This window comes from Marmota monax, unplaced genomic scaffold (assembly GCF_021218885.2).
Source record: "Marmota monax isolate L192 unplaced genomic scaffold, Marmota_monax_Labrador192_F-V1.1 WCK01_AAM20220418_F8-fsc00029, whole genome shotgun sequence".
Classification (NCBI taxonomy): Eukaryota; Metazoa; Chordata; class Mammalia; order Rodentia; family Sciuridae; genus Marmota; species Marmota monax.
In genome coordinates, this window is record NW_026693024.1 from 14143455 (window position 1) to 14170269 (window position 26815).

Sequence of the window (26815 nt, forward strand, 5' to 3'; positions counted from 1 at the left end):
ACTGCTTCAGATGTCGTCTTCCACTCAGTTCCATAGTGGCTTCAGTGACATCTGATTGATTTCAAAGTCATTTTACTGTTATTTCGTCAGATCCACATATTCCAGACCTTTGCTTGGTTTTTGGAAGATGTCTCCAATGGTTCTTTTATTTGCTTCCAGCGGTTGGCAGTAGTTGTGGGAGTGCAGTGGGTAAGCGTATGCCATCTGTTTCATGAGTGGTTTGACTTTGAGACAGGACTGTCAGGACTTCAGTGTCATCTGTGTGTGAGCTCAAATGCTGATGGGCAGTCCCGGTCCACTTTCCTACTCTGTTCCGGGTTTGTTATCCTTCCTAACCGTCTCTTACCTTCCTTTCTCTCCTGAGATTTATACCCTCCTTCCCCCTTGCCCTCTGCAGATGATCTTGTTCTAGAGAACTTCAGGCATCTACAATATGTCGGTCACCCCACCTGCTTCTGAGCCCATTCACACCACCATCTCTCATGGGACCGGACGTGGCTGAGTTCTTCTCTGCTGCCACCTTCTCTACCCACTTGTACCTTGTGCAGCTTCCCTTCTTGCCCATTAATGAGCACTGGTCCTTGTGCTCCCAACTACGGCGTCATTTCCATTGGTTTCCAACTGCAGCCTTACAAGCTACATTGTTGCCCATCTTGAAAAACAACACTGTACACCCCATTTTCTTTATCCACTCATCTGATGATGGACCCCTAGGCTGGTTCCATAGTTCGCTGTTGTGAACTGTGTTGCTATGAACATGGGTGTGCATGTGTCACTAGAGTATGATCACTTTAATTCTTCAGGATAAATACAGCTAAATAAATAATAGCTGGGTCTCAAGGTGGTTTCGCGTCTAGTCTTTTGAGGAAACTCCAAACTGATTTCCAGAGTGTTGTACTGATTTGCAGTTCCATCAAGAACACAAGAATGTTCCTTTTCTCCATCCTCTCCAGCATTTACTATTATGTGTCTTCTTGATGGCTGCCATTCTGACTGGTATGAGATGAACCCTCAGTGTAGGTTTGATTTGCCTTTCCCTAATGGCTAATGATGTCCAACATTTTTTTTTCATTTATTTGTTGGTCATTTGTCTTTCGTCCTTTGAGAAAGTGTCTGTTCAATTCATTTGCCGATTTATTCATTGGGTTATTTGGTTTTTGACATCAAGGTTTTTGAGTTCTTATATATTCTAGATATTAGTCCTCTGTCAGAAGACTGGCTAGCCAAGATTTCTCTCCCATTCTGTGGGTTCTCTCTTCACATTCCTAATTGTTTCCTTTGATGCAGAAGCTTTTCAGTTTGATGCCATCCCATTTATTAACTCTTGGCATTATTTCCTGAGATTTGGGGTCCTATTGAGAAAGTCATTGCCTGTGCATTTTCACTGGTGACGCCTACATTTTTGTTCAGCTTTTGCGCCATTTCTCTGCTCTCCTTTATAGTAGTACTTGCAGCTAAGCGTTCGTACCCCCTCCTCTGCTGCCAGGGCTTTGGAGTGACCTCTTCCTTGATGTAGCCAGGATCAGGTCCCAGTCTTCATCTTACCAGCCTTTTAGTAACATTTCACAGTTAGTCAATTCCTTTTCGAAAGATTTTCTTCACCCGGCGTATCATTAGATTGCCTTAGTAGGGGTGGGTTACAAATCACCTTTGCACTCGGTGGCTCACATTGAGTCCCCTGCTTGTGTGTCACAGGTCCGCTGCATTTCTGTGGATCTGGGTGAGCTTGGCTGAGTGGCTCTGCTCCAGGCTGTGTTTCTCTGGCACTGACTCCAAGCTGTGGACTGCTCCTTAGTATCTGTTCTGGGACTCAGGGTGAAAGGACCTTGGTCACTCTGTGAATGCGCCTATCATGGCAGGTTATTGGGGGAAAGGTAAAGTCAGATCCGCAGGCACCTAGGAGTCTTCTTTCATCTGCCACATACACGCCCTCTGGGCCTGATGGGGTGGCAGGCACAGTCCCTCCACCTCTGGGAAAGGAGGGGAGCAAGTATCTGCTGAAGAATAACTTGGTGCGTCACACTTGGCCGCCAGGACACCTGCCTGTCTTGATTCTCTGCCCACTTCCCTGCTTCTCTGCTGTGCCCTTGGCGGGTTCCTCCAGATCTTGAAAACACTGCAGTGCCTGGAGTCCAGGCTTTGGGCCCTTTCTTTGTCTGCCCCTGTTTCCTCGTAATTTCATCTTGTCCCATGACTTTAATATGCTGATGAATATCAAATTTTAATTTCCAGTCTAACGCTCTTCCCTTAATTCCACACCCATGTCCACCCACATGTCTCAGTGGACATCTCCTCAACACACAGAGAAACCAACCGCTGACTCCCCGTGATGATGCACTATGCACTGTCTTCCTCCCAGTCTTGCCCAGGTTAGCAAGTGCAGCGTCGTTCGTTCTGTGGCTTAGGCCGTGACTTGGCAGTGTTCCTGCTGCTCCCACGCTTCAATGGATGCCCATTTGTCGACTCTGCCTTCGAATGGATCTTTTCTCACCACCTCCACCTCTGCTACCCAAGTGCCATCTACCACGGATTCCCTTTTATTTTATTGTACCTTCTAACTGGTCTCCCACCTGACCTCCCACCAGTCCTGTAGTCTGTTTTCCAGAACAATCTTTTTGAAACTTAAATCAGATACTACTTATTTGCTCAAAAGGCTCCAAGGCCAAAAGAAAGCAGAGGTTGGAGATGAGGGCACGGGCATAATTTGGTTTATATTTGAGAAGTATTTTTCCAGGTAGAGAATGAATAGTAAAGGCGCGAGAATGGGAGCAGGAGGCTTGCTAGCAGCTGGGGGGATTGTGCTATTGCAGTTGCAGTTTTACATTGACTTATGTGATTTTTTGTTTGATATTGTCCTCACTGGACTGTGAGACAGTGTCTGTTTTGCTTGATATTAAATTCCCAGGGTTAAGTCCAGAGCCTGGCTCCATGGGGTCCTTCACCTGGTCCTTGCTTGACTATGTAAGTATTGTAAGGAAAGCAGGGAAGGAGATAGGGTCCCTGTATATTGATCTAACTCTCCATCCTGTGCTTTCCTTAGGTCACACATGGAAGATGGATGTGTGTCTCATGGCCAGATAACATTATTACTATAGCTAGTAGGAAAGTCAGAACATCAAGGCCTTTATTCAGATAGTCAGATTAGCGTTCTCTAAGTCCTTCACTCCGATTCTGACCGTGAGCCGCTGCAAACCACGTATTGATAAGTGGAAGGTGTTTTCACGGGAAGCCAATCAGAACATCTGATTGTGAAAAAGGATAACATGGCAGTGACGACCTGTGACATCACCAACACCACTGGAATTGTTATGATCTCTTAGTCATGATAATGTCTGGGAAGAAAAGTTACTGAGCATATCTTACACTGAACACATATGAAAGATGTTTTAAAACATTTAATATTTTAAAAGTAAGACATCTTTTGGTGATTCCTTTCGGGTAGACCTCATTCACGGTAATGGGGCATTAGAGACAGACCATGCTGTTGACTGATGCAGTTTTGGTAAGAAACCAGCAAGCAACATGACAAATTAAATCTTTTCCCTTTCCCTTTCTTTATAGACAATGACGGAAGAGTTTCAGATCTTCAAAGAATTCCTGTTTCAATAGCGGGACCAATAATTAGGAGAAGCTTAAAGCATTTTAGAGTTTAGAATTATATGTGGACTGACATTTAATTATTCTTTGGCCCGTAGGAAATTTAAATGGCTTGATTATTAAGCTCTAGTCATGGTCAGTTTTTCTGCCAAAGAAAGTCAGCTTAAAAACAGGAGAATTTAGACAGCTTGTGTAAAAATCTCATATTGTAGAGGAGGAAGTTTCTTAGCTCAGTGTGTTCGGAACTCTTCTGACTTCATGCTTTATGTTTTCAGTTAACAGTGACTGAGTCGCTGTTGTGTGTCCGGCCTTGTGCTAGGCACTAGTGATCCAAAGAAGGATCAACCAGATGTGACCCACCTCCTGGAGCTGAAAGGTGTAGAGGTTACGGACAGCCATCTGGTCTCATGTGCTGGGGTGGCCACGCGATGACTGTGGGAACCTGCATGAAGGTTGGCTTGGGAATGATGACTATCTGCTGAATGCAGGAGGACCTCGCAAACCGACAGCTCTGGGTCGAGCTGGGTGGGAAGGAGGTAGAAGAGGTAGGAAGAGGGGTCTGTGTTTATTAAAGGCCAGAATCTATTCTGTAGCCTGTGGCTTCTCCTGGTGAGTAGGAAGCGCTGGGGAGGGATGGTGGGAGGGGAGGAGAAGGGAGTGGAGGGAGATGTTGCTGTCAGGTTGGCAAAGGCCAGCTCAGGAGAGATTAAGGTGGCTAAAGCAGGGGAGGGGCTGGGGCTGTGGTACAGAGCTTTCCCCTCACGCATGAGGCCCTGGGTTTGATCCTCAGCACCACATAAAAATAAATAAATAAAAATAAAGATATTGTGTCCATCTACAACTAGGAAAAAAAGTTAAAAAAAAAAGCGACTGGATTTGAGTCTTAGGAAAACCTCTGCGTGCAGACTTCAAAATCACCTTTTTTTTTTAAACTTTTTTTTAGTTGTAGATGAGCACAGTACCTTTTATTTATTTTTATGCAGTGCTGAGGATTAAACCCAGCTCCTCACCCGTGCTAGGGAAACACTTTACCAGCGAGCTACACTTCCAGTCCCGCAAATCACATTCTTTATCTGTTTTGCTCTGTGCATCATGTGTAGGCATAAGAAAGCATTATTATTATTTTTAGTTAAATTTTGATTTTGGAGGTTAACATACATATAGAAAAATTCACAACTCATAAGGGTAGGGCTTTTGTGTATTTTCAAAGTAAAGCCCCTATGTAACCCACATGGAAACCAGAAAATCACCACCCCCAGATCCTTCCTTTGCCTCTTTTAATCATTACCTGCCTTCAAAAGTTTCCTTACAAGCTGAATTCTAGACTGTATTTACTTGTTTTTGGAACTTTATACAAATGTACTTTATACAGCATGTACTTTTTTGTGCATGCATATGACGTCTTTCACAAACCATTTGCTTGGGACATCCACCCATGCACTACTGATGTAGTAATAGTGGGTTTTTTTTTGTCTCTCTCATCTTGGCATAGTAGTATCCCACAGTTGCATATATCAACGTTTTAAAAATCCATTTACTGTTGATAGACATTTGAGTGGTTCCAGTTTTTCTCTATTATAGAATGCTCTTGCGAACAGTTTTATAGATAGATCCGTGGACATGTCTGTTGAGCGTCTACCTAGCAATGGAAGGGTCTCAGGGGGAGTGAAGGAATCAGCTTGGATACTGCCAACCAGAGGTCCTGTGTGGTTGGTTATACCCCTTATATTCCCAGCATCACTGTGTGAAAACTACAATTTTTTTTTCTTATTCTTGTTCCTATGTTAATTGCCATTCATAGTGATGGGTGAAAAGTCATACCTCATTGTGTTGTTTTTCTTTTCTTTTCCTGGTAAATGATATAGATTAATTTTTCTTATCTTATTGGCAGTTTGGATAACTTCTTTGAAATGTCAGTTCAGATTTTTTTTGGCTCATTAAAAACAAGAAAAGATTGTTTTTTCTTAATGATTTTTATGGAGTTCTTTATATATTATAGGTAGAAGCTTTGTGTCAAATATATGTTTCTTCTACATTCTTGCTTGTTTTTATTTTTTAATATTTATTTTTAAATTTTAGGTGGGCACAATATCTTTATTTTATTTACACTTATGTGGTGCTGAGGATCGAACCCAGTGCCTCATGCATGCTAGGTGAGCACTCTACCACTGAGCCACAACCCCAGCCCCTCTTGCTTGCTTTTAATCTTGTATTTTTTGATGTACAGAAATGCTTAATTTTAATGAATTCCAATTTATGAAATTTCCTTTTGCAGTTAGTATTCTTGTGTCTTAAGAAATTTTGCCTGCTTTAAGGTCATGAAGATATTCTCCTGTGCTATCAGCAAGTCTTGTTGTTTGCTTTTTCACATTTAGATCTGTGATCTCCTTGGAATTGATTATTTATGTACAGTGTGAGGTAGGGGGTCAAGATATATTTACCTATGTAAATGTTCTATTGGCCAATTTGTTATTTATTTCCTCCATGGATTGCAATAGCCTCTCCATTAATCGGGTGTTTGTGAATCAGTTTCTGAACTTGTATTCTGTCCTGTTGGGCTGCTTGTCTAGTAAAGTATCTTAAGTTTTTGTAGTCCTGATATCAGGCATTGAACTCAATTCATTTTATTTCAGTTTATTCCTAGTGGTTGGCATTTTAATATACATTTTAGAATCACCCTGTCAGTTTACACAAACACACACACACACACACACACATACACACAAAGTGTCTGAGATTTTGATTGGGATTCTACTTAGTCTCTAGAATTTATTTGGGAGAGTTGATATCTTTATAATATTGAATCTTCTAATCAACAAACACAATTTAGCTCTCCATCTTTTTTTACTTTAAATTATTTATTTATTCTAATTTGTTATATGTGATGGCAGAATGCAATTCATTTCATATTACACATATAGAGCACAATTTTTCAAGTCACAGGTTGTACCCAAAGTATTTTCACACCATTTGTGTCTTCATACATGTACTTAGGGCAATGATTCTAACTCATTCCACTGTCATTCCTCCCCCTTTACCTCCTCCCTTCCTTTCCCTCCCCTTTGCCCTATCTAAAGTTTCTCCCCTGCCACCATCGCCATTATGAGTCAGCATCCTCCTATCAAAGATAACATTCAACCTTTGGTTTTTTTGGGATTGGTTTACTTCACTTAGCACTGTATTCTCCAACTCCATCCATTTACCTGCAAATGCCATGATTTTATTCTCTTTTAATGCTGAATAATGTTCCGTTGTGTGTGTGTGTGTGTGTGTGTGTGTATGCAAAGTTTCCCTATCCATTCATCTACTGAAGGGCATCTAGGTTGGTTCCACAGTTTAGCTATTGTGAATTGTGCTGCTATAAACATTGATGTGGCTGTGTCCCTGTAGTATGCTGTTTTTAAGTCCTTTGGGTATAAACTAAGGAATGGAAGAGCTGGATCAAATGGTGGTTCCATTTTAAGTTTACCAAGTAATCTCCATACTGCTTTCCAGATTGGCTACATCATTTTGATTGGAGTGAGATGAAATCTTAAGAGTAGTTTTGATTTGCATTTTTCTGATCGTTAGAGATGTTGAACATTTTTTCATATGTTTGCTGATTGTATATCCTCTTCTGAGAAGTGTCTGTTCAGTTCCTCGGCCCATTTATTGATTGGGTTATTTGTTTTTTTGATGTTAAAGTTGTTGAGCGCTTTATACGTCCTAGAGATTAGCGTCTGTCTGAGGTGCTTATGGTAAAGATTTGCTCTCATTCTGTAGGCGCTGATTGTTTCTTTTGCTGAGAAGAAGCTTATTAGTTTGAATCCATCCCATTTATTGATTCTTGGTTTTAATTCTTGAGCTATAGGAGTCTTATTAAGGAAGTTGGGGCCTAATCCGACATGATGGAGATTTGGGCCTACTTTTTCTTCCGTTAGGCACAAGGTGTCTGATTTAGTTCCTAGGTCCTTGATCCACTTTGAGTTGAGTTTTGTACATGGTGAGAAATAGAGGTTTAATTTCATTTTGTTACATGTGGATTTCCAGTTTTCCCAGCACCATTTGTTGAAGAGGCTATCTTTTCTCCAATGTATGTTTTTGGCACCTTTGTCTAATATAAGATAACTGTAGTTATGTAGGTTAGTCTCTGTGTCCTCTATTCTGTATATTGGTCTGCATGTCTATTTTGGTGCCAATACCATGCTGTTTTTGTTACTGTTGCTCAGTAGTATAGTTTAAGATCTGGAATAGTAATGCCACCAGCTTCACTCTTCTTGCTAGGGATTGCTTTGACTATTCTGGGTCTCTTATTTTTCCAGATGAATTTTGTGACTGCTTTTTCTATTTCTATGAGGAATGTCATTGGGATTTTGATTGGGATTGCATTAAATCTGTATAGTGCTTTTGGTAGTATGGTTATTTTGACAATATTAATTTTGCCTATCCAAGAACAAGATAGATCTTTCTATCTTCTAAGGTCTTCTTTAATTTCTTTCTTTAGCATGCTGTAGTTTTCATTGTAGAGGTCTTTCACCTCTTTAATTAAGTTTATTCCAAAGTATTTTTTTTGAGACTATTGTAAATGGGGTGGTTTTCTTAATTTCTCTTTCTGAGGATTTGACGTACATATACAGATTTATGGGTGTTGATTTTATATCCAGCTACTTTGCTGAATTCATTTATTAGTTCTAAAAGTTTTCTGGTAGAATTTTTTGGGTCTTCTAGGTATAGAATCATATCATCTGCAAATAGTGATAATTTGAGTTCTTCTTTTCCTATCTGTATTCCTTTAATTTCTTTTGTCTGTCTGATTGCTCTGGCTACAGTTTCAAGAACTATGTTAAAAAGAAATGATAAAAACAGTACCCCTGTGTTGTTCCAGTTTTTAGAGGGAATGCCTTCAATTTTTCTCCATTTATAATGATGTTGGCCTGGGGTTAAGCATAGCTAGCCTTTACAATGTTGAGATATGTTCCTGATATTCCTAGATTTTCTGGTGTTTGGTGTAATGGATTACATTTATTGATTTCCGTATGCTGAATCAACCTTGCATCCCTGGCATGAACCCTACTTGATCATGGTGCACTATCTTTTTGATATGTTCTTGTATTTGATTTGCCAGAATTTTATTGAGAATTTTTGCATCTGTATTTGTTAGAGATATTGGTCTGAAGTTTTCTTTCTTTGATGTGTCTTTGTCTGGTTTTGGAATCAGGGTGATATTGGCCTCATAGAATGAGTTTGGAAGTGTTCCCTCTTTTTCTCATTCATGAAATAGTTTGAAGAGTATTGTTGTTAGTTCTTTAAAAGTCTTGTAGAACTCTGTGTATCCATCCGGTCCTGGGCTTTTCTTGGTTGGTAGCCTTCTGATAGTGTCCTCTATTTCCTTGCTTGAAACTTATCTGTTTAAATTGTGTATATCATCCTGATTTAGTTTGGGCATATCATATGCCTCTAGAACTTTGTCTATGCCTTCAATAGTTTCTATTTTATTGGAGTACAAATTTTCAAAATAATTTCTAATTATCTTCTGTTTTTCTGTAGTGTTCATTGTAATATTTCCTTTTTCATCACGGATGTTAGTAATTTGAGTTTTCCTTCTCCTTCTGTTTGTTAACATGGCTAATGGTTTATCAATTTTATTTATTTTTTCAAAGAACCAAATTTGATGTTCTTTTTGTAAGCATTTTTGCACATCTTTCATTAGATTGATTCTTTTTGTTGTTCCTGCAAATAACATCTTTTGAAATTTCACCTAATTACTTTGCTTGTTTATGTAACTGTAGTTGAGTTTTGTAGATTTACCTTGATTCTAGGGATTTTGCTACATTTGCTTCTTAATAGTTTATTTATAGATTCATTTGAATTTTATATGTGCATAATCATCTTATACAGTAGATAGTTTTATTTTTTCTTGTCCAGTTCTTATAACTTTTAGTTTTTGCAATCTCATTGTTCTGATTAGGATCATGGTTTGGTTATAAGTTTGGATAAAAATGGTGATAGCATGAGTTTATCTCATACTCAATTTCAGGGGAAAAGCTTTCAATATGTAAGCATGGAATTTATGTTCAAGTGTTGTTGAAGTAGTTATATTTGATTAAGGTAATTCTCTTGTTTCTAATTTTACAGGTATTTTAATCATGAACATGTGTTGAATTTTCCCAAGTGCTTTTCCTGCATCTATTGAAATGATTGTATGATGTGTTTTCCTTTATTTTGTCAATGTGATGATCACATTGAAAGAAAAAGATAAAATAGTCTTGCATTTCTGTCATGAATTCAACTGCTATGCCATCATTTGTGCTTTGTTTAATTCATTTTGCCAATATATTTTAAAAATAATTTTGTGGTGTTGAGAAAGACTGACCTTCAATTTTCCTTTTTGTGTAATGGACTTCCTTGTTTGGGTATTAAGGACATACTGATCTTATACGATTAATAGGATAAGTGTTCATTTTTTTTTTTTTTTTGGTGGTTCTCTGAAAGAGATTGGTATTAGTTCCTAAATGTTTGAAAGAATTCATTAGTAAAACCACTTTTGCAGTTTTCTTTGTAGAAAAGTTTTAAATTGGAAAATAAAAGTTATATTAATGAATATAGACTCATTTGGATTTTATGATTCTTCTGTGTCAAATTTGATTTGTTGTGTTTCCAAAGGAATTTGCTCATTTAGTCTAAATTTTCAAATTTCTAAGTAAAAGTTGATGATAAAACCCTCTTAGCTTTGAAAAAATGCTTATAGGATTGGAGCAGTATGCCTTTTTTCACTCCTGATATCAATAATTTGTGCCTTTTTGTCTTTTTAGTTTTTCATGGGGTTTTCAATTTTATTTTTCTCTCATTGAACCTACTATTGACTCTTGGCATTTTGATATTTTATACTTGTTTCCTTTTGCATATATATATGTATGTATATGTATTTTATATATTTATATTTATATTTTCCGGGGCTGGGCGTTGAATCCAGGAACCCAGTCATAAAAGGTGTCATGGTTTGGATACGAGGTGTCCCTCCCCAAACTCCTGCTATTGCAGAAATACTCAGAAGTAAATGACTGGACTGTAAGGGCTGTAACCTAACCAATCCGTTCTACTTGGGTGGACCCACTGGGTGGTAACTGTAGGAGGTGGGGGGTGGCTGGAGGAGTGGTCCCTGGGACCCTGTCCTGCATCTCCCCTGCCGCCCCTGCCTCCTCCCTCTCTGTCTGCTTCCTGACCCCACCATGAGCTGAGCAGCCTTCCTCCTCTGGGCCCTTCCACAGGATGGTGCTGCCTCACCTGGGCCAGAGCCGTGGAGTCGGCCACCAGTGGAGTGAGAACTCTGGAACCACGAGCCCCAGGTAAGCGTCCCCTCCTGGGAGCTATACCTGTTGGGTATCTTGGTCCCAGTGGTGAAAGCTGACTGAACTCCTAGGCAGGCGCTCTGCCTCTGGTCTACGTCCCCGGCGCTGTACACTTTCCCCCAATTCTTTAATTTCTGTATATGGCTCATTTCTTTCCAGCTTTGTGAGACAGGTATTTACATTATTGATTTTCAGTCTGTCTTCTTTTCTTATATAAAGCTCTGCAGTTTCCATTAAAGCATGGTTTTAATCATATTCTTTAAGTTTTGATATTGTCTTTTTGTTTTTCTGCTCAAAATATTTTCAAATGGTTGTCCTTTGTTTACCCTTGTTCTGTAAGTTATTTCAGCATTTATTGGTTAATTTTCAATTACTTGGGATATTCTAAGGATACTCATTGATTTCTGACTTTTTCCAACTGTCATCAAAGAACATGTTCTTAGGATTTTAGTCTTTGGATAAAAAAAGATTTTAGTCTTTTGATATTCTTGAAACTAATTTTATGGCCCAGGTATGGTCATATTTTGGCATAGAATACATGTGGACTTGAGACTGCACAGTATACTTTGTAGTGACAGGTATAGATGTATACTTTGCACATGTAGCTTGAGCCAGATTTACTAATTGTGTTGATCAAACTTCCTTTCTATATATTTTTTTGTCTGATTATTCTGTTAGTTTTGAGATAGTTAAGCTAAATCTCTCACTATAATGATGAATTTAAAAATTTTTCCTTTTCATTCTGTCAATTTCTACACATTTTGAAGATACTATTGTTTGATATACATGTTCATAATTGGTATGTTTCCTTGGGGTGCTGGACTTCTCTGCTTTTGCGCAACACCTCTCCTTAGTTCCCCAGTGGTTCTTGAGTTAAAGTCTAGTTGTCTGATGTTACTGTAGTGTGTGCCTGGGTTAACTTTTCTCTATAATTTAACTTTTTTTACTCTGTTTTTTCCCTTTATAAACGGCATACAGTTGTTTTTTATTTACTTATCTCTTCAGACAAACTTTGGAGTATCTAATGGTTCATTTACCATTAAAGTAATTTATAATCTCTTTGGGTCTTAGTTTCCAACTTACCATTTGTTTTCCAAGTCTCCAACTGATTTTGTTCCTCTTTTCTCTTTTCTTGCCTTTTTTTGTATAATTGAGCACTGATTATTCCATTTTCTTCTCTACTGGTTTGTTGGTTATGTATCTTGTTATTCTTCTGACTGTTAGTCAAGGGATTACGGCATCTTTTCTTCTCTTAAGAATTTACTCTGAATGAGCACTTTAACCTCTTCCCTGATAGGCACTGCTATTAAAGGACTTTACCTTCATGAAACCCCCTACTTTACTTTGCATTGTTTCTGTCATTTATTTTAATTCAACAAATGATTAAATCATAGGATACATTACTATTGCTGTTTTAAGTGTCAGTAGTTATTTATGTTTATCATTTCTCTTCCTTCCATTATGTAAATCTGTGTTTCTCTCTGGGATTATTTTCTTTTGAATAGAAGTACTCCCTTTAGTATTTCTTTCTGTTTTTATTTTTCTGACACTTCCTTTATGTTGTCTTAATTTTTGAAGCACATTCCAACTGTACATACAGTCCCAGGTTGTCAGGTTTCCTTCAGGCCTTTAAAGATGGAGTTTCATTCTTCTCTGTCTTCCATTATTTTTGTTGAGAAATCAGCTGTCAATCTTGTTTGTTCTCTGAAGGTGATAAGCCTTTTCCCTCTGTATGCTTACTTTTTTCCTTTGTTTTTGGTGTTGAGGAGTTCTATTATAATGTCCTCAGGGATGTATTCCTCACTCTTTATCCTGCTTGGGTGTCATAGAGCTTCTTGAATCAGTTTTAGAATACTCTTGGCAGTTATTTCTTGGCATTTTTAAAATCCAATCTCTCTCCTCTTTTCTGGAAGCCCAATTTTACATTGGTTAGACCTTTTTACCAGACCTTATTGACTCTTAAACTCTTTTCTATATTCCATTATCTTTTATTCTTTAAAAAACTTTTTGCTTTAGTTTGGATATTTTCTAATGATCTGTTTCTCAAAGTGCTTGTCTTCTATTTAGTTATTATTTTTGTTCATTTTGGCATAACTTTATGAAGGTATAATTTACATACCACAAAATTTACCAATGTAAGTGTACAACTCAGTGATGTTAGTTATTACAGAGTTTGAAGTTATTACCACAGCCTAGTTTCAGGACATTTTATCAACCCTCAAAGTTTTCTTGCTCACGTACCCAATCTATGCTCCCACTCCTAACCTCAGGTACCACTATTTTTTTTCTTTTTATGAATTTGCCCTTTCTATTGATTAAAGTGAATCATACAAAACATTGCTTTTGTGGATGGCTTCTTCCATTTAGGCTTATGTTTTTGAGGCTTATCAGGCTTGTGCATATGGTGGTATAGATTGGTAATGAAAATTACCTCCAATTATTGTACACTATGAATAACTGTGCCATTAAATTTACATGAACCATTGTGTAGATAGGTATTTTAAGCTTCTTCTGGATAATTCCTAGGAGTGGAATTACTGGGTCATATACTGGAACTATGTTAAACTTTGTAAAGAAACTGACAAACTATTTTCTAAAGTGACTATAACATTTTACATTCCCTCCAGCAATATACGAAGGTTCTAGTGTCTTCACATCCTTTTTATTAATTATAGTCATTCTAGTGGTTATTTAGCATTAAATTTATGATTTAATTTGCATTTTTCTAATGGTTACTGATGTTAATTCCTTTTTTAATGTACTTTTTAACCACTGGTAAGTGTTGTTTGAGGAAATGTCTATTCGAGTGTTTTGCTCATTTTTAGATTGGGTTGTGTTCTTATTGACTAATAAGAATATTTTATATGTTCTGTGTAGAAGGAAACAAGTATAGACTAGATATGTATATGGTTTGCAAATACTTTACCCGGTCTATGGCTAGTTGTCATTTTCTCAACAGTGTATTTTATTGAAGTGTAAAAGTTTTCAATTTCAATGAAGTCCAGTTTATCAATATGTCCTTCATGATATGCTTTTGTTGTTATACCTAAAAACTTGTTGCCTAATCTGAGGTTACAAGAATTTCTATATTTTCTTATAGGAGTCTTAGGATTTTAACCACTACATTTAAATCTATTTACCGCAGTCTCTGGGCACGAATAATCAAGCCGCCACAAAGCCTTGTAGGTTCAAACAGCAACTACTTTATTTCAACTCTTACTGGCACTACACGTGCGCTTTTCCGCCAACGCCACCCACTAGGCTTTCTCCCGGGACACACCACACACCAACCGGAAATCCCTCCTCCGGAAATCCCTCCTGCGGCACTTCCCCAACCAATGGGAACTCTCTGGGAATCCCCACGAGAACTCCAAAGTAGCGGGGGAACTCCAAAGGAGCCAGCGCCCAAGGCAGCAAGAGCCACCCCATTGCCCGTCAGTAAAGGTCAAATATACAATACAATCAATCCAGCATCACAGCAATTATATATAGCTTAACTCAAATCATCATCTCAGTGGTTCGCTGGTGTCACCTTTCAAACATTCCCTCTGGCAAATGCCAGGCGTCATTCTGACCGGCAGTGGCTCTCAACATCTATTATCCATTTTGAGTTAATTTTTTCATATGTTATGGAGTAAGGGAAGTGCTCCCTCCTTTATATTCTCAGCTTGTGAAGAATGGTTTCATTTCTTCTCTAAATATTCCATATACTCACCAGAAGCCATCTAGGCTTGGGTTTTTCTTTGTGGGAATATTTATACTCATCATTTTATTTTTTTTCTTTGTGTAGGTCTACTCAGATTTTCCACCTTTTATAAAGTCTTCTTAGGCAGTTGGGGGCTTTCTAAGAGTCATTCCACTTTACCTAATTTGCCTTATTTGTAGTCATGAAGTTATTCATAATATTCTTTTTTTTTCTGTAGACCAGTAGGGATGTACCCACTTTTATGTTTTGATAATTGGATAATTTTTGTTAATATGTTTTTCTCTTTTATTTTCTTCACCAGTTATCTAAAGATTTGTTAATTTTGTTTATTTTTATTTATAGCTTAAAGTTAGCTTCACAGATTTCTCTTGTTTTCTGATTCACTGAATTTCCCCCTGATCTTTATTGTGTTCTTCCTTTAGCTTGCTTTGGATTTAATTTATTTTTTATTTTCTTGAGTTGAAGCTTAGGTTATTATTATTAGGTCATTAAGACCTTTCTCTTTTTTTCTAATTATGCATTATAATAGTAAAATTTGGTCTAAGCATTGCTTTAACTTCATCCCATAAATTTTGATATTTTTGTACTTTTGTTTATATTCAGTTAAAAATATTTTTAAAGTTCCTTTTGACTTCTTCTTTGATTCTTGAGTTTAAAAAAAGGTGTATTGTTTGATTTCTAGACATCAGATATTTACTCAGATTTCTTTTGTTTATGGATCTCTAATAAGTCATTTCATTATGATCAGAAAATATATTTGTATGATTTTAAGTTTGATTTCTTGAGACATCTTTTTGTGGTCCAGCCTGTTTTGTCCTGAACAGTGTTCTGTATGTCCTTGAAAACAATGTGTATTCTATAGTCATTGAGTAAAATTTTATACTAAAACTTTAGTTACATCATGTTGGTTGATGGTTGTATGTATTTATTGTCTTTACTGATTTTTGGTTTAAGTGGCCTATTACGTATTAAAAATGGGGTGTTTGAACTCTCCGGCTGTCTGATGGATTGTCTGTTTCTTTTTTCATATCGATCAGATATTGCCTTCTGAGTTTATGATTGTTTTCTTCTTTACACATTGATGAGTATGCCATAATTAAATGTCCCTCTTTACCTCCAGTAATATTTTTTAGTTACATTATGTTTATTTAATATTAATGTAGTCATTTCAGGTCATTTATGTTTATGGTTTCCCTGGTATATGTTTCTATCCATTGACTTCCAAGCTATTTGTGTGTTAAAATGTGAGGTGTATATCTTGTAGGTTGCATCTAGTTCACTTGTGCTTTTTTTTTTTTTAATGCTGGAATTAAACCTAGGGCACTTTACCATTGAGCTATATCCACAGCTCATTTTATTTTTAATTTTGAGACAAGGTCTTAAGTTGCTTAGGGTCTTGCTAAATTGCTGAGGCTGGCCTCCAACTTGTCATCCTCTTGTTTCTGCCTCCTGAGTCACTGGGATTACAGGTATGTGCCACTGCGCCCAGCCAGTTGTGCTTTCCTTAACCCCATCTCTGCCTTTTGAGTGGAGTGTTTAATTCATTCACATTTAGTATAATTATTATTATTTAAAAAATTTTTTTTGTTGTTGTAGATACACAATACCTTTATTTATTTTTATGTGTGCTGAGGATTGAACCCAGTGCCTCACACATGCAGGGTATGTGCTCTACCACTGAGCCACCACCCCAGCCCTGGTATAATTATTGATATGACTTTACATCTGCCATTCTGGTGTTGTATTCTATATATTTCCTGTACAGTTTTTAGTGGGCCACTTTAATTTGTCTGTTGATTTAAAAATATGTGTGTTGTTTGTTATTTCCTTAGTGGTCACTGTAGGGATTATAATTCATATCTTAATTTATAATGACATACTTCAGAATAATAGTAATTTAATTCCAGTGGAATGTAGAAAATTTGTTCCAATATTCCTCCTTCTCCCTCTTCTTTGGATTGGTATTGTCATACATATTACAACTGTATATGTGTAAAACCACACAATTACATCTACATATATTTCAAACTCAAGTGGTATAATTATTGCTTTATATAATCTTATAATTTAAAGAAGTAATGAGAAAAATATATTCATGTATAGAATATTTTATATTTACATATTTTGAGTGTTCTTCATTTCTTGCTGTGGATTCAAGTTAATGTCTGATGTCATTCTTTTTCAGCTTGAAGAATTTCCTTTAGTATTTCTTATAAGGAAGTTCAGCTAATAACAAATTCCTCATAGACATTGCTTCTCTGGGAATCTCTTTTTTTTCTTGGATACCAGAGATTGAATTCAGAGGCACTTGACCACTGAGCCACATCCCCAGCCCTGTTTTGTATTTTATTTAGAGACAGGGGCTCACTGAGTTGCTTAGTGCCTTGTCATTGCTGAGGCTGGCTTTGAACTTGTGATCCTCCTGTCTCAGCCTCCTGAGCTGCTGGGCCTGGCCGCGGGGAATCTTACTATTTTTTTTATCTTCATTTGGAAGGGTACTTTTGCTCAGTTAGTTGGGAGTTGTTTCCCTAAAACTTAGAATATGTCATTCCCATGCCTGCTGGTCTCCAGTACCTCTGTTGGGAAGTCAGTCAATAATCTTGTTCCTTGATGGTGATTTTTCTCTTGCTACTTTCAAGATTTTGTTTTTTTTTTTCTTTGTCTTTCAACTGTTTGACTATACTGTATGCCAGTGAGGATCTTTTGGGGTTCATTTAGCTTTTAAATCTATATATTAATTTTTATACCAAATTTGGGGCTGTTTTTGCCTGTATATACAATTTTTTTCCTGTTTTATTTCCCTTCTCCCTTCCATGTGGGACCCCCTTACATGCATGTTGGTATACTTGATATTGTCTTAAAGGTCTCTTTTACTCTGTTTGATCTTTTTTCTTTTTGTTCTTCAGATTGGATAATAGCTGTTTATTTTAATATTACTAATTTTTTATTTTTCCATTTGAAATATACTATTGAGCACCTTGCTTGAAATTTCTCAGCTCCTGAATTTTTATTTGATTCTTTTAACATAATATCTTTTTATCGAGTGTTTTATTTGTTGGGTCATTGTTGTTATACTTTTCTTTAGTTTCTTTAAACATGTTTTTAAAGTTCTATAAATGTATTTTACAACCAGCATAAAATATTTTTAAACCCAATATCTGGGTGACTCAGAGATGGCTTTTATTGACCACCTTTTTTTCCTGGGTATGGATCATACTTTCAGGTTTCTTTTCATGGTTCTTTTTTTGTTTGTTTGTTTGTTTGTTGTTGGATGCTGTTAATTTTGAGTAGTGTATCTTAGCAACTGTGGATTGAGATTTCTTTTCCTATGAGAATGGTGGAGTGGTTGTGTTGGTTTGTTTTGTTTATGGTTAGTAACTTTCCTAAATTTTCAAGTCTGCCTTCCCCGGTGCTGGGGATGTGGCTCAAGTGGTAGCGCGCTCACCTGGCATGCGTGCGGCCTGGGTTCGATCCTCAGCACCACATACAAAACACCGATAACTAAAAAATAAATATTAAAATTCAAGTCTGCCTTCCCCATAATGTACAGCCATTGATGTCCCTGCTCAGTTCCTGTTTTATTTTAAACTGTCTGATCATGCGTGTCCGTCCCCCAGCTGCACAGGACTCTTTCCTATCTCCATAGTGAAGCCGACACAGCCCAAGGCAGGGCGCTCCCCCTCTCTGTGGATGTATCTGCAGCGGGGCTGGGGCTTTCATTCGAGGTTCAGGCTGTGTTCAAGGATGCTCCCTTTGCTTCCATGGGGCACATGAATGTGTCTCTGTGCACATGGTCAGGCTGTGGCATGTGTGTGTGAGTGGCTCGGCCCACTCTGGTCTCCAGTGCAGAGTGCCCAGGCTCTGGCCAGCCCTGGCTAGTGGGGAACTTGTCAGATCTCCTCTGACAGCTATAATGTCTGGAACATCCCATTTCACATTTGGCTAATCTGTGACTTTTTCTAAATAAGATTGAGTTTTAGGGTAGTAGGGCCACTGTCTCTCTCTGTTAGCTTGTGACATGTCACCACTGTAACCAATAACACTTTGTATCAAGCGAGTCTCCTATTTGGTGGCACCGAAGCTGCTGGTGTTCACAGGCTGCCTCTCCCTGGCTGAATTACCAGATATTGGGTTTAAAAATATTTTACGCCACAAAGCCTTGTAGGTTCAAACAGCAACTACTTTATTTCAACTCTTACTGGCACTACACGTGCGCTTTTCCGCCAACGCCACCCACTAGGCTTTCTCCCGGGACACACCACACACCAACCGGAAATCCCTCCTCCGGAAATCCCTCCTGCGGCACTTCCCCAACCAATGGGAACTCTCTGGGAATCCCCACGAGAACTCCAAAGTAGCGGGGGAACTCCAAAGGAGCCAGCGCCCAAGGCAGCAAGAGCCACCCCATTGCCCGTCAGTAAAGGTCAAATATACAATACAATCAATCCAGCATCACAGCAATTATATATAGCTTAACTCAAATCATCATCTCAGTGGTTCGCTGGTGTCACCTTTCAAACATTCCCTCTGGCAAATGCCAGGCGTCATTCTGACCGGCAGTGGCTCTCAACATCTATTATCCATTTTGAGTTAATTTTTTCATATGTTATGGAGTAAGGGAAGTGCTCCCTCCTTTATATTCTCAGCTTGTGAAGAATGGTTTCATTTCTTCTCTAAATATTCCATATACTCACCAGAAGCCATCTAGGCTTGGGTTTTTCTTTGTGGGAATATTTATACTCATCATTTTATTTTTTTTCTTTGTGTAGGTCTACTCAGATTTTCCACCTTTTATAAAGTCTTCTTAGGCAGTTGGGGGCTTTCTAAGAGTCATTCCACTTTACCTAATTTGCCTTATTTGTAGTCATGAAGTTATTCATAATATTCTTTTTTTTTCTGTAGACCAGTAGGGATGTACCCACTTTTATGTTTTGATAATTGGATAATTTTTGTTAATATGTTTTTCTCTTTTATTTTCTTCACCAGTTATCTAAAGATTTGTTAATTTTGTTTATTTTTATTTATAGCTTAAAGTTAGCTTCACAGATTTCTCTTGTTTTCTGATTCACTGAATTTCCCCCTGATCTTTATTGTGTTCTTCCTTTAGCTTGCTTTGGATTTAATTTATTTTTTATTTTCTTGAGTTGAAGCTTAGGTTATTATTATTAGGTCATTAAGACCTTTCTCTTTTTTTCTAATTATGCATTATAATAGTAAAATTTGGTCTAAGCATTGCTTTAACTTCATCCCATAAATTTTGATATTTTTGTACTTTTGTTTATATTCAGTTAAAAATATTTTTAAAGTTCCTTTTGACTTCTTCTTTGATTCTTGAGTTTAAAAAAAGGTGTATTGTTTGATTTCTAGACATCAGATATTTACTCAGATTTCTTTTGTTTATGGATCTCTAATAAGTCATTTCATTATGATCAGAAAATATATTTGTATGATTTTAAGTTTGATTTCTTGAGACATCTTTTTGTGGTCCAGCCTGTTTTGTCCTGAACAGTGTTCTGTATGTCCTTGAAAACAATGTGTATTCTATAGTCATTGAGTAAAATTTTATACTAAAACTTTAGTTACATCATGTTGGTTGATGGTTGTATGTATTTATTGTCTTTACTGATTTTTGGTTTAAGTGGCCTATTACGTATTAAAAATGGGGTGTTTGAACTCTCCGGCTGTCTGATGGATTGTCTGTTTCTTTTTTCATATCGATCAGATATTGCCTTCTGAGTTTATGATTGTTTTCTTCTTTACACATTGATGAGTATGCCATAATTAAATGTCCCTCTTTACCTCCAGTAATATTTTTTAGTTACATTATGTTTATTTAATATTAATGTAGTCATTTCAGGTCATTTATGTTTATGGTTTCCCTGGTATATGTTTCTATCCATTGACTTCCAAGCTATTTGTGTGTTAAAATGTGAGGTGTATATCTTGTAGGTTGCATCTAGTTCACTTGTGCTTTTTTTTTTTTTAATGCTGGAATTAAACCTAGGGCACTTTACCATTGAGCTATATCCACAGCTCATTTTATTTTTAATTTTGAGACAAGGTCTTAAGTTGCTTAGGGTCTTGCTAAATTGCTGAGGCTGGCCTCCAACTTGTCATCCTCTTGTTTCTGCCTCCTGAGTCACTGGGATTACAGGTATGTGCCACTGCGCCCAGCCAGTTGTGCTTTCCTTAACCCCATCTCTGCCTTTTGAGTGGAGTGTTTAATTCATTCACATCCCCAGCCCTTTTTATTTTGAGACAGGGCCTCACTGAATTGCTGAGGCTGCTCTGGAACTTGTGATCCTCCTGCCTCAGCCTCCTGAGTCGTTGGGATGACCGGAGTATGCCACCTCGCCCAGCCCAGACTGCAGTTCTTAACACCAGATATTGTTTTTTCATTGAACACCGATTTCTGATCTCCAGCAGGTATTTTAGTATTATTACGTAGGGATTTGTTTTCCTCACAGGCAATTTCCGTTAGTAACATTTAACACTGATGAGCTGCTTCCTGGGGTCAGAGCCTAGGAGAGGCTTCAGGCAGATGAACAAGAGGATCAAGAGGACAATTGTGGCACCAGTGCTTTGCCTTCTCAGGGCAGAAACCTCCCAGTTGTCACTTGCATTGCTGTGATGCCCAGGGCCTAGGGGAAGGCTGCTCCCAGTCCCAAGCCCTGCGGTGGTCGAGCGGCAAGGCCACCAGCCAGACGAAGTGCTTTGACCCAGAAAGGTGAAGTGATTTGCCACATGATTGGCTTCAGATCCCACAGCCTGCCCATCAGAGAGCCAGGCCTATGGTAGCCAACATTTTTGTGGCCCAGTTCAGGGTGTCACCCTGGGACACCGTTCACACACGTATTCACCCAGTGTTCAGTGCCCCGGGCAGCCCAGGCATTCCCTTTGAGGATAACTGGAAGGTGGACTTGCCCTCGGGGAGAGGGCACCTCAGCAGTGTCCCTGGCCACCCAGCCCGGCGGGCTTAGCAGAGCTGCTGAACTTGTCCACTCTCTCTCTCTCTCTCTCTCTCTCTCTCTCTCTCTCTCTCTCTCTCTCTCTCTCTCTCTCTCGCTTTCCCTTTTCCTTTTTGGTGGAGCTGGGGATGGAACCCAGCGCCCCTCTTGTGCTAGGCAGGCCCTGTGTCCCTGAGCGACACCCCTGGCCCCTGCCCAACCTCTTCAGCTTCCTTCACGCCAGATTAGGCAGCAACCATGGAGAACCTGCACAGACCAAAGAAGCTTTCAAAACTTCAGCCCCAAGTGGCCACCATCCACCCAAGATGGAAGCTTCTCTGACTTCCGTTGGCTTGTGCCACGGGGGGTGGCAGGCAGTGAGCGGGGGTCTCCCCTGGCTGCTTTCCCTCTGTCCCTTCCCCCTGAGAGTGCCCCTCCTGCCCTTGGCCTCCTCTGCTTCTGGGTACACCGTCTTGCGTCCCTGGGTGGGACCTGGGGGTGACTCTTCTCACGGGTTCAGAGGACCCGTGACCTACTAGTGAAGATGGAGAAGGGGGCTCACGCTGCACTGGGTGTGTCTAATGACGCAGGGAGGATGGGCCGGAGCAGTCCCTGCGGGAGCCACAGGCACAGAATGGACGGAACCCAGCGTTTCCCTGTGGTTGAGCCGTGGCGAGGTGGCGGCAGGCTCTGGGTCTTCAGATGGGGCCACTTTAGGACATCTCTTCCTCAGGAGAGCAAAGCTGAGACTCAGGAGGGATGGGCCGGGCTCCGCAGTGCTGAGGGCGGCAGTGGGCACGCAGGAGGGCGTGGCTGCCCTTCTGCACCCCAGTCCCCTTGGCTCCTTTCCTGGCAAGCACTGCCATCAGGCGCTGCGACGGCTGAGTCACCTCTGGGCTCCCCCTCCAGCTGTCCACCTCCTGAAGGGTAAGGCCACTGTCAGCACCTAGCCCAGGGCCCACGTTGTAGAAGGCGTTCAGTTTGGTTGATGAATGAATACACGTGGTGGGTGGGCAGGGGGACACGGCATCCATGAACGCAAACGTTGGAAAGTAGACAGAAAGCTTTGCCAGTGGTTTTTATTTTTATCTTTTTATTATGGAATCATTTAAACGTATTCAAAAGTGGAGAAAATGGTGTAATGAATCCCTTTATACTAAGCTCTCAGCTTCCACAATGATCGACATATGGCCAATCTTGCTTCATTTATCTGCCCCTCCCCACTGGAGTATTTTGAAACAAAGACCAGATGTCATATGATTTCATCTGTGAATACCTTAGTCTGCATCTTTAAACGGTGAAGAGACTTGTCCTTACAACACGCATCCACAATGCCACTGTCACACCATGAAACAACAGGGTGATTCCTCGCTGTCATCAAATTTATGATCAGCATCAGGTCTCCTCTCTTGTTTTCCCCAGGTGGTGGGTCAGAGTCGGAATCCAGGAAGAACACACATGCGCCTAGTTGTTAAATCTCTCCTAGGCCGAGGGTTCACCCTTCTTTTTTTTGCAATTTATTTATTGAAGGAACCAGATTCCTTGTCGTTGGGATTTCCCATAGCTGAATTTTAATCACTTGAATCCCTGTGGTAGAGTTTAGTTTGTTTTTCTGCCCCTATATTTCCCATCAGCTCAGGAATGGAGGTTTGATTAGATTTTCAGTTTCTTGGCAAGGAGGCTTGACGGGTGGCGGATGGAGGCACATGGCACCGTATCCCTCTCTGTCACACGAAGCTCCGTTAGTGAGCACAGGTTTGCTCTGATCTGTGGGTTACCATCCCCGTCTCTTTTTTCCTAGCAGCCTTTGATCAACGTTGCCTACCTCAGAGGTTGGCAGACTTCTTTTGTAAAGGGCCAGGTAGTTCATGCTTTGGGCTGTGAGGGCTGCTTAGTCTCTGTCGCCCAAGAGCAGTCTCAGCCCGTGCCTGGGACGCTGTTGCACAACCTGTGTGTCCACTGGCAGGTACCTGCCCCCTCCTGATCTAGATGAGTTGTTTTACTAAAGGTTGAAAAGTAATATTGTCATCCTGCCATTCTTTGTTTATTATCACAATGCTTTTGTAGAGAATTTGACCTCAGTAGTTACTCGATGACCTTGATGAGAGCAGGCTGTGAAAGGAGGGGCAGGGTGAATTCTGTCTTTTCCTCTCTCGACTCATTTTCAGGGTGAGTTGCATTCTGAAAAGGTGGTCTTCTGAGGGCGTCGAGCTTGTTTGGCTGGGTATTGTCATGAAGTCCTGGCCTTTCAACATATGTGAGATGCCCACTTCCTGGACCCAGGCCCTGTGGGTCCTGGAGGGCTCCTGTCTGGTGACCGTCACACTGCAGCCACCTGTGCTTCTGAGGCCCCTGTGCTCCAGGGCAGATGGGTCCCGAGTCTCAGTCGCTCTGTTATTAGGCAATAAATCAGCCGTCTCCGTCTGCAGCTGGAAAATCAATGAGGCCACTGTTTCTGTTTTATTAGGTAAGAAAAATGTTTTTCAAATTAAGGAATTTGATTCCTCTTGCAATTTTACCTAATTTAAAAAAATCTGTTAACATACTTGTCACTGTTGTTAAGCAGAACTGACACTTTAAATTTCATAGTGCAACATTATCCAGTTAGCCTGTAATCTGGTATGTGACTGATTTAATGCCACTTGGCTTTACATTAGTGCTAGGTTGAAAATAATCCATGTACTTCAGTGACCCAAGTTGAGCCTTGTCACACGCATCAAGACGCTCCGTCGGGGTTCATCGTCCTTGTTTCTCTGAGCTCGGCTCTTCTCCTGGCTTCCTTTCTCTCTCTCTGACTCTTCACGTTCATCCTGTTCTTCTCTCTGCCCCGCCACACTTGAGCCCTGAATTCACCGCCTCCCCCGTCTCCCTGTCTTCCCTGCCTCCCCTGGTCTGTGGCCTGCTGGCCCCTTCCTCCTGGTCCTCCCTCCCTTCCCCTCCTGCCTCCCTGGCCCAGCTGCCTCCTGAGTCTCCTTTTGAGTCCTCGATGGTGCTCCCTTTACTCTCCGGGCACTGCCAGCTTCCTTAGGAAGCCCTTGGTCTCCTTTGGCACCCAGGGGCAGGTGACTCAGAATCTTTTAGAATCCGTCTCTGATTCTGAGCTCTGGTGTTTCTATTTCTGTATTTATCACCAAGTCTAGCTACGTGGCCTTAATTCCATTTATTTATTTATTTCACTACTGAAAATAAAAGCCAATAGAAGACAGTATGTTTCTGAGGTGTCCTTGTGACGGACTCATGTCACTCGTGGGGTGGGTCCTGGTGCTGGTTGATCTGAAGATGGGTCTCAGGCCTTCCAGACCTTGGCTCCCAGCCGTGGTCTAGTTTGGACCTGGGCTGCACCTTGACTTCTGCTGCTCTGGCCTGGCGTGTTCTGACTGCCCTTGGCTTAGGCCTTAATATGTAATGAATTCAGAGCTATCTCTCCCAACAGTCCTTTTTAAAAAATATATATATAAGGATCATTTCTGTCCCATTAAAAAAATTGCAGCTTTCTACTCTGTCCTGTTTTCACAGTTGAATGTATGTCAGTCAATAAATGCCACTTCATATAGCCGGATTGCAAAGTCACACATTCATTAAGATTGACTCTAAAAGGTCTGTTGAGAAAAGCCATTTGGGGCAAATCAAGTCAATACAATTTAATTTCTATTTCTTCCTTTTTTGGTCAATCTTGGCTTAGGAATATATTAGATGTGGTGGAATTTAGAAAGTGACGTTTTTCTTTTGTGAGCCTTTTTACCCATTATTAGTTGAAGCATCTAATTAATTGGATTGATCACATTTTGCTGAGTCAAAGTCCTGTTGGCCCTTGATAGTAGAAACATACTCTATTTCAAGAGCTGTAGCCATTTTTATTAATGCTGGGGAAAGATGATATTATTCTTTAGAATTATGAGAATTGAGCAAAACAGTTGCGGCATGATAAGATGAAAATCACTTTGGTTTGTGACACTTCTTATTTTAGAATAATATAAAAATATCTTTCTAGCTTTTGCTGTATTTATAATTTTGTGAAAGCTGTCAACATTGAGATATTGTCTTGATAACCATTTTGCTTAGTTTATAAAGAAACATTTAGAGACTATTTAAAAGCCTTAAGGACAAAGTGTGTCACCTCAGATTGGTCCCCAGAATTTACAGGAGACAGTCCTGTGGGAGTTTTCTTCTCTGATTATATTAATAGATTCCTTTGATAAATCTAAACTTGAAGCTGACCTTGGACAAATCATTATAAAAATGGGGATTTTAAATAGTTCAGATAAGGAGCGGAGAGCCTTCATTTCCCTGCCCTTCACGAGGGCTTCCTCTCCGCCGTGACTTGGGAATCATTTTGCTACTGCATTTTGTGATTAAGGTTTTTTGCCCCATCAGCAGATTCAGTGTTTCTTTAGGGAAGTGTTGGAGTATCACGTTTGTGATTTAAACATCTAAACTACAAAATGTGCAGCAGCCAGGGATACTGTCAAAACAAAGGGCTGACCCCACTGAGAGTGGGCCAGAGTGGAGGGAGGGGTCTCGGAGGCACCTGGACGTGTTCACTCATGGCAAGTCCCCCCTGGAGTCTCCTCTGGGCTGGCCTGTGGGGCGCAGGGGGGACAGTGGTGAGCAGCATGTCGGTTACTCTGCCACTGCAGGGCTGGACCTGCTAGTGCGGGAAACTGGAGCAAACAAACTAGTTCCATTGGCTTGTGGAGATTCATTTAAAACAGTCAAGCAGAGTGTTCCAGGAAATAAAGGGCGAGGCTTTTAGAAATGAGAGGGAAGGAGCACCTCCCTAAGACTGTGGTTAGATCTGTGACAGGGCGGGGTTTGTGTGACCGGTCACACTGAGGACCCAGCTTGGAGCAGGAGAGTTTGGACGGTTCCTGGAACTTAACAGAGACCAATGTGGCAGGAAGGAGGGGTGGACACGCGTGGGGACAGGGTGGAGGGAGGGCAGACGTGGCTGATGGAGTTTGGATTTTAATCTCTGCGTAATGGAAACTACTGAAGCAGATGATCAAGATGATCCAGTTTACATTTCCAGAGGCTCACTTTTGGCAATTGCAAAGAAAATAGTTTGTAGCTGGGCAAGATGAGGAGCTGGAGGTGAATTGGCAGCTGAACCAAGTAGGTCAGAGGTTGGTGGAGACACCGGTCCTGGAGGTGGAGTTGAAGGTTGGAGATACACTCCGGAGACTGACTTGCCAATGAGCTGGAATGTGAGGAGGGAGGGATGACGTAGAATCAAAGGT

The 26815-nt window shown here is 40.0% G+C and overlaps 1 protein-coding gene across 2 annotated transcripts in view; it reads left to right on the forward strand.

The window, feature by feature from the left end:
- Positions 1 to 26815, forward strand: part of Rnf182 (ring finger protein 182) — a 48059-nt gene that overhangs the window by 9188 nt on the left and 12056 nt on the right. The window contains exon 2 of one of the 2 annotated variants that reach the window (XM_058582403.1): positions 10845 to 10922. The exons of the other annotated variant lie outside the window; for it this stretch is intronic. The gene's annotated coding sequence lies outside the window, so the exon portion shown is untranslated. The remainder of the gene's footprint in view (positions 1 to 10844; positions 10923 to 26815) is intronic. 2 annotated transcript variants of the gene reach the window in all.